Raw genomic sequence first — 11,572 nt, forward strand, 5'->3', positions numbered from 1 at the left:
GCTCAATAAAAATAGGCAAACAACCCAATAAAAATGGGGAAAATATTTGAACATAACTTCACAAAAGGAGATATATGAATAGGCGATAAGTATAAGATGCTCAACATCACTAGTTATCAGGAAAATGCAAATTAAAACCACAATGAGATATTATTATACATCCAGTAGAATAGTTAATGTTAAAAAGACTGACAAGGGCTTCCCTGGTGGCGCAGTGGTTGAGACTCGGCCTGCTAATGCAGGGGACATGGGTTCGTGCCCCGGTCTGGGAAGATCCCACATGCCACGTGAGCCGTGGCCGCTGAGCCTGTGTGTCTGGAGCCTGTGCTCTGCAACGGGAGAGGCCACAGCAGTGAGAGGCCTGCATACTGAAAAAAAAATGACTGACACTACCCAGTGTTGATAAGGATGTGTAACAATTAGCACTCTCAAATATTGCTGATAGGAATGCAAACTGTCCAGCTATTTTTTGCAAAAACAGTATTGCAGTATCTTATAAAGTTAAAACATTTACCATAAAAACCAGTAATCACATTCCAAGAAAAATGAAAGCATATGGCCACACACAAACTTCTACAGAAATATACATGGTAGTATTATATGCACATTGTATACATATATAGTGATATGCATACATATTATACATAATAGTTCTAAACTGAAAACAAACCAATTTCCTCAACTGTTGAATGGTTATAAAAATTGTGGATCTCCTTACTATGGAATACTACACAGGAATGAAAAGGAACACAATGTTAATAAATGCAACAAATTTGTGATACATTGACAACATGGATTAATCTCAAAAGCATTAGGCTAAGTGAAAGAATTCAAACACAAAAGACCACATACTGTATGATTCCATTTATATTAAATTCTAGGAAACACAAAATTGTAGTGAAAGAAAGCAGATGAGTGATTACCTGGTCATGGAAGGGTGCTAACTTCAAAGGGAAACAAGAAAACTTTTTAGGGTGATATAACTGTGGTGTTTCTTGATTGTGGTGGTGGTTACATGACAACATGATTTTAAAATACATCGAAGTGTAATGTAAATGGGTAATGTTTATTATCTATCAATTATAACTCAACCCCCCAAAATTAATTACAAAATATGGAAGGAAAAGAGGCATAAAAATTAAGCAAATGATGGCCTCCCTCGTGGCGCAGTGGTTGAGAGTCCGCATGCCGATGCAGGGGATACGGGTTTGTGGCCCAATCCGGGAGGATCCCATATGCCGCGGGGCGGCTGGGCCCGTGAGCCATGGCTGCTGAGCCTGCGTGTCCGGAGCCTGTGCTCCGCAATGGGAGAGGACACAACAGTGAGAGGCCCGCATGCCGCAAGAAAAAAAAATTAAGCAAATGAAAAAAATAGGCAATTATTATTATTTTTTAAATAGGCAATTATTAACTTCAGGGACATTCAAAATTTGTACCAGGAAAAACAAAAGGATTAGTACACAAACAGTGTATAACAGAGTCAGAAAGTCAATAATAGATATTGACATACCTCCAAATTGTGATGTGCCTATAATAGGATCATTTGAGGAAGAGGAAAAGGGATGGTGAAGTGGTATTAACTCATCACCTGTCAAAATGGGAAGACAATATATTGTAAATCAATGATCAAAAATAGCATTATAAACATATTATTTAGAAATATATAAAAGTATTTATATTGGGAAGTTGGATCATGGAGTGGAAAGGTAGGTAGTGAACTACCTTTCTCATTTAAAGAATTGTTTAACTTTTAAAGCTATGCTAATATATTTATTTGACTAAAATAATTACAAAATAAAAATTCTTGATTAAATACTTGATTTATTCAGTTTTTATATTCCTTTATTATTAATAAGAGCATTTAAGGCTATTTTCCCATAGCTTTTTATATTTTTTCTCTGATTTATGAATCATTTGGTTTAAACTTTCTTTTTGATATGGGGATTATGAAGAACACTGTTTTAAATTTTATCAACTGAACATTTCTTTTTACATTTTGATTTCTGGTTTCTAATTTTTGGCTTTGTGGTGAAGGCCATAAGAGAATATATCCTATGAAATCAATGTTTGATTTCATTGATTCAGTTTTCATTTCAAAAACTCTATTATAAAGTTTTTGTAGTAGTCAAGAAAATGGCCAACATTTGTAATTATTCCCTGGGCTTAAAATAAGAATACATATTCTCTATTTTCAAGGTGGATATATGTGTATTTTATATGTGTGTATATATATATATATATATATATGTATACATATTTTTTGTGTTTTGCGGTACACTGGCCTCTCACTGCTGTGGCCTCTCCTGTTGTGGAGCACAGGCTCTGGACGTGCAGGCTCAGCGGCCATGGCTCACCGGCCCAGCCACTCCGCGGCATGTGGGATCCTCCTGGACCGGGGCACGAACCCATGTCACCTGCATTGGCAGGCGGACTCTCAACCACTGCACCACGAGGGAAGCCCTATATATATATATTTTAACTGATGTATAGTTGATTTACAATGTGATAATTTCTGCTGTACAGCAAAGTGATTCAGTTATATATGCATTTTTTAAATATTCTTTTCCATTATGGTTTATCACAGAATATTGAATATATTTCCGTGTACAAATCAAATTTCTTTGTTGTTTAAACAAAATCTCTGTCATATTTTTTAATTAACTACTTGATCTATCAAATTCTGGGAATTGTATATTAAAGTCCATCATTAAGACATGAATCAACTTCTTTAAAATTTTTTTTAAACCTTTGCCTAACCTATTCCTATTCTACATTGCTTACATTGCTATTGCAAACAGTTGCTACATTGTTTTGTTTGATTTCATAACTGTGATTAAGTTTTATGAATTTGTCCTTTGTTATCATAAAATATTCCTCTTTTGTGAGTTATGCTGTCAGTTGACTTAATTATTGCCTTATCTGTAATTAATAACGCCACCAATGTTCTCTGATTTTTGCACTTGCCTAACACATCTTTGCCCAATTTCATATTTGTGTTCTTTCTTTTTTTAAAATTGGTTTTAAAACTCACCTTGTAAAAATTTTGCTATGTATATGCACACAAATAGAAACTAAAAAATACACATCCAAGTTCCAACAGCCCACAGATATTATTTAGATGACCACATATATAACCCACACCCAGTATTCCCTACCCCCGTCCACAGGCCGGCATTTCTAAGTGGTACGTCTGGTTTCCTTTGTCAGGAACACAGAAACTATTACAGAGATTAACTGAGACAGAATTGAGGGTCTGTTCTTAGACCTTACTTTCTTACTATAAATTGACAAACCTTTTATTTGAAAGAAGAAAGAGTGCAGAGTCCTAAAGACTTAAGGATTATACAAAAGGGAGTCAGTGTAGAGCAAAGAATGGAGCTACCATGAATATCTGTGGGCCAAGTTCACTGGCTTCACAATTTTTCTTCAGATCCATTCTGAGCACAGAGCAAGGGACCAAGTATATTTTGTCTGTGACATGGGTGTGAGATGTACTTGAGGCAATGGGAAGCAACAAGTCTGAACACTAAACTGATTTCCCCTCAGGCTGAGATATCTGTGTCCAGAGAGGATAGGAACAAAGAACCCTTAGTATGTGTGCCTTTAATGAGGAGCTGTGGGGAATCCACCTTAGAGGCACCTGTCTGAATCTAAGTGTTCTCCTCCAGGGAGAAAATCTTTCTGACTCCCCCACTAGCTGTGACTTTCTCATGATTCAGGGTCAGGCAAGCAGCCAGTGGAGACAGGGGTCCCATGATAGCCTCTCACAGCAGCAGAGCAGCCAGGTAAGAAAATCTGGGAAAGCAGGTGAGGACACAGTTATCTCCCACAGAGACAGATTCACACGGACAAAAACACATACATTTACATTTGGAGAAACACACACTAAATGCTTCAGCATCTCACCAAGTTCAAACGGGAAACATCACCTGGTTTAACATGTACAAGCCTTTCCTCTTTCAGGATGTACTGCCCATTGCAGAACAGAGCAAGCATGTTTCCAAGGTGGAAACAGAAAATTAAGCAGTGGGAAACGAAAGAGGTAATAACTAAGGGCAGCATTGCTAAGATCAGTGACGGCCGGCTCTTAGAAATTCTGGCCAAAAGCTCAGAGCCAAGAGCCACCCTCTTTCCTCACAAAAGAGACTCTTCTGTCAGACATTCAAGACCCTCCTATTCTGCCCTTAAGCTCCACCGTTTTATTAGTTGCTTCCTTGTGTACCTTCACTGTGGTCTATGACCACATTAGAGAAGTGTCTCGGAGGGAGGTTGCTTGGATGCCACATGGAACCCCACAGAGGGGGTCAGCTTGAGCTGCGGTCCAAGCACTAAGCATCCTCAGTTTTAAGGTCCAGGAACACAAACACTCAATGCTGCAAAACATGAGATGTCTCAGGGACAGTCACAAACTAAAGAGATTCACAAGGGACTGATGTATGAAACCAGGCCCTCTTACCATATTGACTTGGGGGTGGGGCCAACGTTGCTTGTACTCCTGGTAGGACTATCCCAGCAAACATTGACAGGAAGTGGCTAACCTTAATGCTGGCAGATCTCTCGACATAGAGTCTGGGTTATTTAGAGCCTCTACACCTGTTTTTGCCTTTGCCAGTTCCCAGACAATAGGAAAAACCCTACACCATCCTGCTATACTTCTTTCACCTTCTACTACCATTTCCATTATGGGAAATAGCTTACAATTAAGACCCTAATATCAACATCTACTCTTTGGAGCACAATGAAAACGTCTGCACAAATATTGTTTTGGTTTTTCCTTGATGCAACCCCTGTACCCCCACTTCTACATTCTACATCCTTTCCCTGAAGTACTTTCTTTCAATAGCTCTGGGTACTGCCAACTTCTGCCTTTCTACCTTTTAATTCTGTGATATAATTTACGAGAAAATGGCTTCAGATCTCAGAATTTTACATTGGTTTTACTAATTTAACTCTCAAAATGCTGGATATTTTATAGTCACCATACTATATACATCCTGCAACCACTCTCCTAAAAGTATTGCCTGTGACACCCTTTATCCCAGTCAGTCAAGACATTTAACCTGTAAATCTCCTCCCCTGAAATGCCATCTCCTCTCCTCTTTACTATTCGAATACTGTGTATTCTTACATATTCAAAATTCTCTATCTGACTCTTTCTGCCTGCATTAATTCCTTAAGGCTGGGATTATCATTTGGATATGCCCCCATAACTTGACTTTCTCTATGAATCTCCTTTTCCTCTTCAAAAATAATACCAAATACCAGTGATCCTGTTTTGGCCAGCACAGGGAGAAAAGTAGTCTCTTCACAGAATGTCGTACATAGCAAACTCACTAGCACGCTTAGCTCATCCAAGCCAACATTTGTGAGCTACTGCAATGACATTTTGATGCTATCCAGTTACAACGTTGAGGGAAAACTGCCAGGCAGATCCTTCAGTGCCTAGAATTAGTATAATCCTGAGAAAATAAGAGAGATCCAGAATGAATTTGAGTGAGTTGTATAAAGTTATTCGGGTAAAAGAACTTATGACTTTAAACAAATAGCTAGATCTCATTGCTTCATTTTTCCCTTCTGCTTAATGAAGCTTGTTATTTTTTAAATTTACATATTTTAAATCTGTAAGAAATGTATGTAAAGCAGGAAGACACTGCCTGGCACTTGGTTATAGTCTCAATAAATGGTTGATAATTGAAACTTGGAAGTAAAACTAGGGAGGAATATAAAGAAAAGGGCATTTCAGCTGATTCAAGACTATAAATGTTATGCTTTCTTTCAATCTAATCTGTCATCACCTAATTTCTCTGAATCCCAGGTTCTTCATCTCTGATTCTTCTTCTCAGGGTCCTCACTTATGAATGATGGATGACAGAAGTTCCTGGTGGCCTAGTGGTTAGGATTCTAGGCTTTTACTGCTGTGGCCCAGGTTCAGTACCTGGTCAGGGAACTGAGATCCCACAAGCCATGTGAGGCGGCCAAAATATATATATATATATGAATGATATGGATTAAAAGAAATTGTGTATGTGAAAATAACTTGTATATACCAGATATTCATTAACTGTTAGTGAAGTATGAATTAAGCTGCATGAAACCAAAGATAATTAAACACAAATTAAAATTATAGAAATTAACCAGCTATTTATTGCATTAAAACTCACTTCATAGAATTATCTAATGTGAATTAATTCTCAATGACAAAACAGTATCATAAAAAATTTGCTCAAATGATGACATTATCAATCTCATCTACTTTTATATTTGAAGTGTTATTAATTAAGAAATACATTTTGGATCTGGTATCATTAAAAACTTGTAATCTCTAAACAATATATGGAGCCTAATTAAATAAATATTTCCTTTTCCTTTTGACCACATCTTCTCCCCTGCAGACATGGGCAGAGACAACCAGACTGGAGTCACAGAATTCATTCTCCTGGGACTCTCTGTGCAGTCAGAGCAGGAGGAGGTTCTCTTTGGGCTGTTCTTGTGGATGTACCTGGTCACCCTCATTGGGAACTTTCTCATTGTCTTGGCTATCAGCTGTGACAGTCATCTCCAAACACCCATGTCCTTATTCTTGGCCAACCTCTCCTGTGTCAACATCTTCTTTTCATCAGTCACAATCCCCAAAAAGCTGGTGAATCACATACTGTGAAGCAAGTCTTTCTCTTACATGGTATGTACGACCCAGATTTACTTTTTCATCATTTTCATCAACAGAGATGGGTTCCTCCACTGTGTGATGGCCTATGATGATTATACTGCCATCTGTTGCCCACTCCACTACACCATGATCATGAGGCCCAAACTCTGTGTCCTTCTGGTGGCTGCATCTTGGGTCAGTACAAATCTGCATGCTCTCCTACAGACTCTTCTCATGGTGCAACTCACATTTTGTTCCAACAATGCTGTGTATAACTTTTTCTGTGACCCTTATCCTATTCTAAAACTCTCTCGTTTGAATACCTTTATCAATGACCTGATGGTATTCACTGTGGGTGAACTGGTATTTATGACACCATTTGCATGTATCATCATTTTATGTGATTCCATCTTCTCTAATGTACTGAAGTTGCCATCTGTCCATGGGATAAGGAAAGCCCTGTCCACGTGTGGATCCCACCTCACTGTGGTCTCCCCATTCTATGGGGCAATCCTGGGAGTCTATAAGCACCCTTCATCCTCGTACTCAGTGCAAGATGTGGTGACTATTGTCATCTTCACAGTGGTGACTCCTCTCATCAATCTCTTCATCTACAGCTTGAGAAATCATGACATGAAGGGAGCTTTAAGGAAACTAATTTCATATTCTATAATTTAAAACTTTTAGAACTGAGAGGACTCTTGGATAGCATACATTTTTTCATTTTACAGACCAAGAAACTGAGTCCCTATAGGTGTAAATTTACCCATGACTATTCCTGTAATTAATGATATGTGATCATGGTCATGCTTTTAAATATGAGGCTGATAAGTGCTCATAAGTCATAAAACCATTAGTTATGTATAAAAAGGTGTGATTTTAAAACACTTATTTTACAGACAACAAAAATTCAGGAAAAGACAAGATTGGGTCCAGCAACCCTATGAGACAGTGGCTACTATATGGTCTGAGAATTTCAGAAAACTTTAGAGTTAGCTCTCCTCAGTGTCACCTGTCCTCTATGGCCTCACATTAGGAGATGTTAAATTATCCCCAATTTACTGAGTCACAGAAAAGTTACCTTTTCCAGGGCTGTACAATGAGCAATTATTGGTTACAAATGGTGCTGTTACTTTCAGGGTTTTGGTCATTACTGAATTAGTTAACTTTTCCTCTGTCTTAGGCTCAATTCCTACCTTCTCCTCTCACAGCTCAGAACCTAGCTCTGCACTATTCTTCTTCCCCCACAACCAATCTAACTTTTTGGTGCTTTATTGCCTGGCATGGGTGTCAGGGATGGGTATCAGAGGGTGGCGAGCCTCAGACAGTAGCTAGAATTCCTCATATAAATCTCGGTATCCCTTCAAATTTAGATGGGCTAAGAGAAGCAGAGGTTCCCTTAATGCTAAACTGTCCAGAGTTCCTATAACACCTTAGGAACATGAAAACATGAATTAATTACAGGATTTGGATTACAACCCAGAACTTCTGACTCCAAGTCCAGAGTTTGTTCCAATCCATGGGCATAGTTTCCAGGAGTCCTTGCCTCTTTTCCTACTCTACACGTGAGGGTTCCCACCTCGTCTTCCCTGGTGTCCAGGGAGCACTCACCTAAATCTCCAGTGGTCATTCTTCAGAAGCCTTCAATTCCTCATTGGACTTCTCTCCTTTCTCAATCTTCTCTACTCTCGTGAAAAATCAGTACTCATTGTCCTCACTATCACCTCCTTTCCCACTTGGTCCCAACACTGACCAGCTCTTACCATGAGCACAGCAACAGGCTTATCGTGGTTCTGACTGCCTCCTGCTTCCCCCTACACATATCTGTCCTGCACACAGGATCAGTTTAATCCTCCTAAAACATTGATGACATCCTGTCAGCCACTCCTTATAGAAATATTGAAGAGGCCAGGATAAATCCAAGTATTACCTTCAAATACAAGCCCAAGATGACTCGGCCCCGAGCCATACTTACAACTTTGTTTGTCATCAACTCACATAATTATATGTTCCATGACTTTCTCCTAATTCTCTTCCTCTTTCTTTCATTCGTCTGCTGAAAAAATTCCCTTGAGTTTTTTTCTTTTTTTTGTGGTACACGGACCGCTCACAGTTGTGGCCTCTCCCATTGTGGAGCACAGGATCTGGACGTGCAGGCTCAGCAGCCATGGCTCACGGGCCCAGCCGCTCTGCGGCATATGGGATCCTCCCGGACCCGGGCATGAAACCATATCCCCTGCATCGGCAGGTGGACTCCCAAACACTGTGCCACCAGGAAAGCCCTCCCTTGATTTTTAAAGACTCTAATAATTGTGCATTCCCCTTAACTCCTTTACTAATTACATCTCACAGACATGTACTGAGCACACAACACAGTTCTTCTTGGTTGTAGTAAATGAACTCCCAAATGTATGTTGGTGCCAGTGGGAACCTGACTACATGTGACAAAATCAATGTAGTGTTCTGAACTGTAAAGTTTTATTTTAGAGGTACTTTAGTGCAAATATTTGAGATATAATAACATGGACTAATGTTGGTGTTTAAGGTTACATGACTCATTTTTGTCTCATCATATTCTTCCTTGCATTACCCAAATCTGCATACATGTCTCCTCTGGCTATTACATTACATATTCACTTTGATAAAATACCATAGATTATGCATGGGCACATCCCATACAATGCTCAGTAGAGTTTTGTTCATCCCAAATAATCATGTATTGAAAAATCACTGATGATGTGGTAGGCAAGTCTAAAGGTAACCTGGGAAGTGAACATTCCTAGACATACAAAAAATCAGAAGGGTAAAAATTTAAATCTAGGGAACTAAAGTACTGAGAAGGTTACTCCAGAACACAGAAAGGTTTCACTGCATACTGGGACCCAAAGAAGCAGCAGGGTTGAATGAAAAGAGCCATGTTTGGGATATAGTTTTAATGCTCATCCATCTCTCCCTCAACTGTCAGTCCAAAGTTGGCTGTGAGAAGGAGCATGAGGATAGAGAGAAATCAGTGAACTTACAATAGGGTACAAAGTCAAAGGGAAAATCACTCTCTATCTACATGGTCCCCACTCGTTCATCTCAAGGGAGAAATCATCATTCACCAGACAGAAGATCCTGTCTGAAGGGGAAAAGAAATCTCAGCAGTGTGGTGTTAGCAGAAAGAGGAAAGGCCTCTGTCTTGCTCAGACTGGCTGTGGTGTGAGGTTATATGCTGTTTAATTCTACCAGAGCCTCAACTCTTTAAACCTCCTACTTCTGAGGACCACCTTCAACTCCATCTTCACTGGCTCCTTGCATTACTTCAACCACTTAAGGGGAAAGAAGGGGAAATAAGAAAAGGGGTTTACTCTAAGGTCCAGGTAGAATCAGCCTCTGTTGTGGTTTCCTGCATGTGAGAGTCACACATGACATGAAGTGGTCATAAATTAAAGCTCAGCCTCATGCAGGGCTTCGAGGGACCTCTGCCCAGAGAAGCAAAGCAGTGCCAGGCTGGCAGAGTCCCCCCTGGGAGCAGCCAGGAAATCAGGATTGTGTCTGGGAGTTCACCCTCCAGAGCCTGAGTTAGCAGATGCCAGGCCTCTGCCAGGAGCCTCTTCTCTGCAGCTGGGACTCCCTAAAGGCACCACCCCCACTTCCCCACAGGCAACTTCCATCTAGCACTAGTTAGCCAACAGGAACAGCTCTTTGTGAGCCAATTAAAACCATTTGGACACAAACCACCTAGAGGGGTGGGATAGGGTGGGTGGGAGGGAGGGAGATTAAAGAGGGAAGAGATATGGGATCATATGTATATGTATAACTGGTTCACTTTGTTATAATGCAGAAACTAACACACTATTGTAAAGGAGTTATACTCCAATAAAGATGTTTAAAAAAACAACAAAAACAAACAAACAAAAAACATATGGAGGGAAAAGTTTGGCTTCACCTCAATGATGTTGGAATAAAGGCTCATCCTTCTTCCTGGCACATTTCCCCAGATACTGTTCTCCCTGGAGGGAGCAAGGATTGCTCCATGTCACGGCCATTGGAGGTCTTTTCAAGTTTCATGGAATCATTTTCCTCTAACTTGTCCTTCAAGTGTCTGTTCCAAGGCCACGGTTTCCATCAGAGTCCAGCACCATCTCTCATGAGCTGAAGAAGCCCTTCCTGCTATTCCCTGGATATTGTAGCCTAGTAGATATTCTTAGTGTTCTGCCTGTAATATCTTGTCTCCTTGTGCTTGAGGGCAGAAAGCTAGGCTTTATATGAACCTTATCTATCACATTGTCAATTGGCCTTCAAGTAGATGACTTTGTTCTCGGCATTGACCTTTTGTCACTTGAATATTGAAAGCTGGCTATGTCTAACTTATGAACTCTGATTCCAAATGAATCTGGTTTTCTAGATTAACTTTTCATTTGTGAGCCACATAGAGGTACCCAGTGTATTGCCTAGCCCACCGTCAAAACAGGCCAACTTTTATTCATTCTAAACTTCAGGCATATCGTGTTGCTCATCAAAAACTACTGGTTCAGGTTCATCATGATTTCTAAATGTGAGATACAACTGATATAAAGGCACAAACTTGCCCCTGTATTGTGGATGGATATATTTGCCAAGAAGGATGTGAGGTTATCTTTGTTGCATGAAAGTAGCTGCAGATGTCCCTTAAGAATTCAGACTTGATGATGCAGATCAAATCCCACAATACAAAGCCATGATTACAACACAAACTCCCTATAGAACCTAAAAAGACCAAAGAACTGCCTAGTGATCCAGTTGTTCCAAGAAATTTCTATCGTAAACAAATTCAGCTTATATCCTTAAAAATTGTCATAATGAAGCCAAAAGTAGTCTCAAGAAATCATATCTAATATAATATTTTGGTAAAGAAGTTATTCAAAGCCAAATAGGTAAATAAATTACTCTGACTTTACTACA

The 11,572-nt window shown here is 39.6% G+C and overlaps 1 pseudogene across 1 annotated transcript; it reads left to right on the top strand.

Annotated features, from left to right (window-relative positions):
* Positions 1-6,394: 6,394 nt before the first annotated feature.
* LOC308616636 (olfactory receptor 1f45-like) lies at positions 6,395-7,387 on the top strand (annotated as a pseudogene). Its single transcript has one exon. The product of its transcript is annotated as an olfactory receptor 1f45-like (transcript).
* Positions 7,388-11,572: the final 4,185 nt, after the last annotated feature.

This window comes from Mesoplodon bidens (assembly GCF_964165515.1).
Source record: "Mesoplodon bidens genome assembly, chromosome: 4".
NCBI classification, from domain to species: domain Eukaryota; kingdom Metazoa; phylum Chordata; class Mammalia; order Artiodactyla; family Ziphiidae; genus Mesoplodon; species Mesoplodon bidens.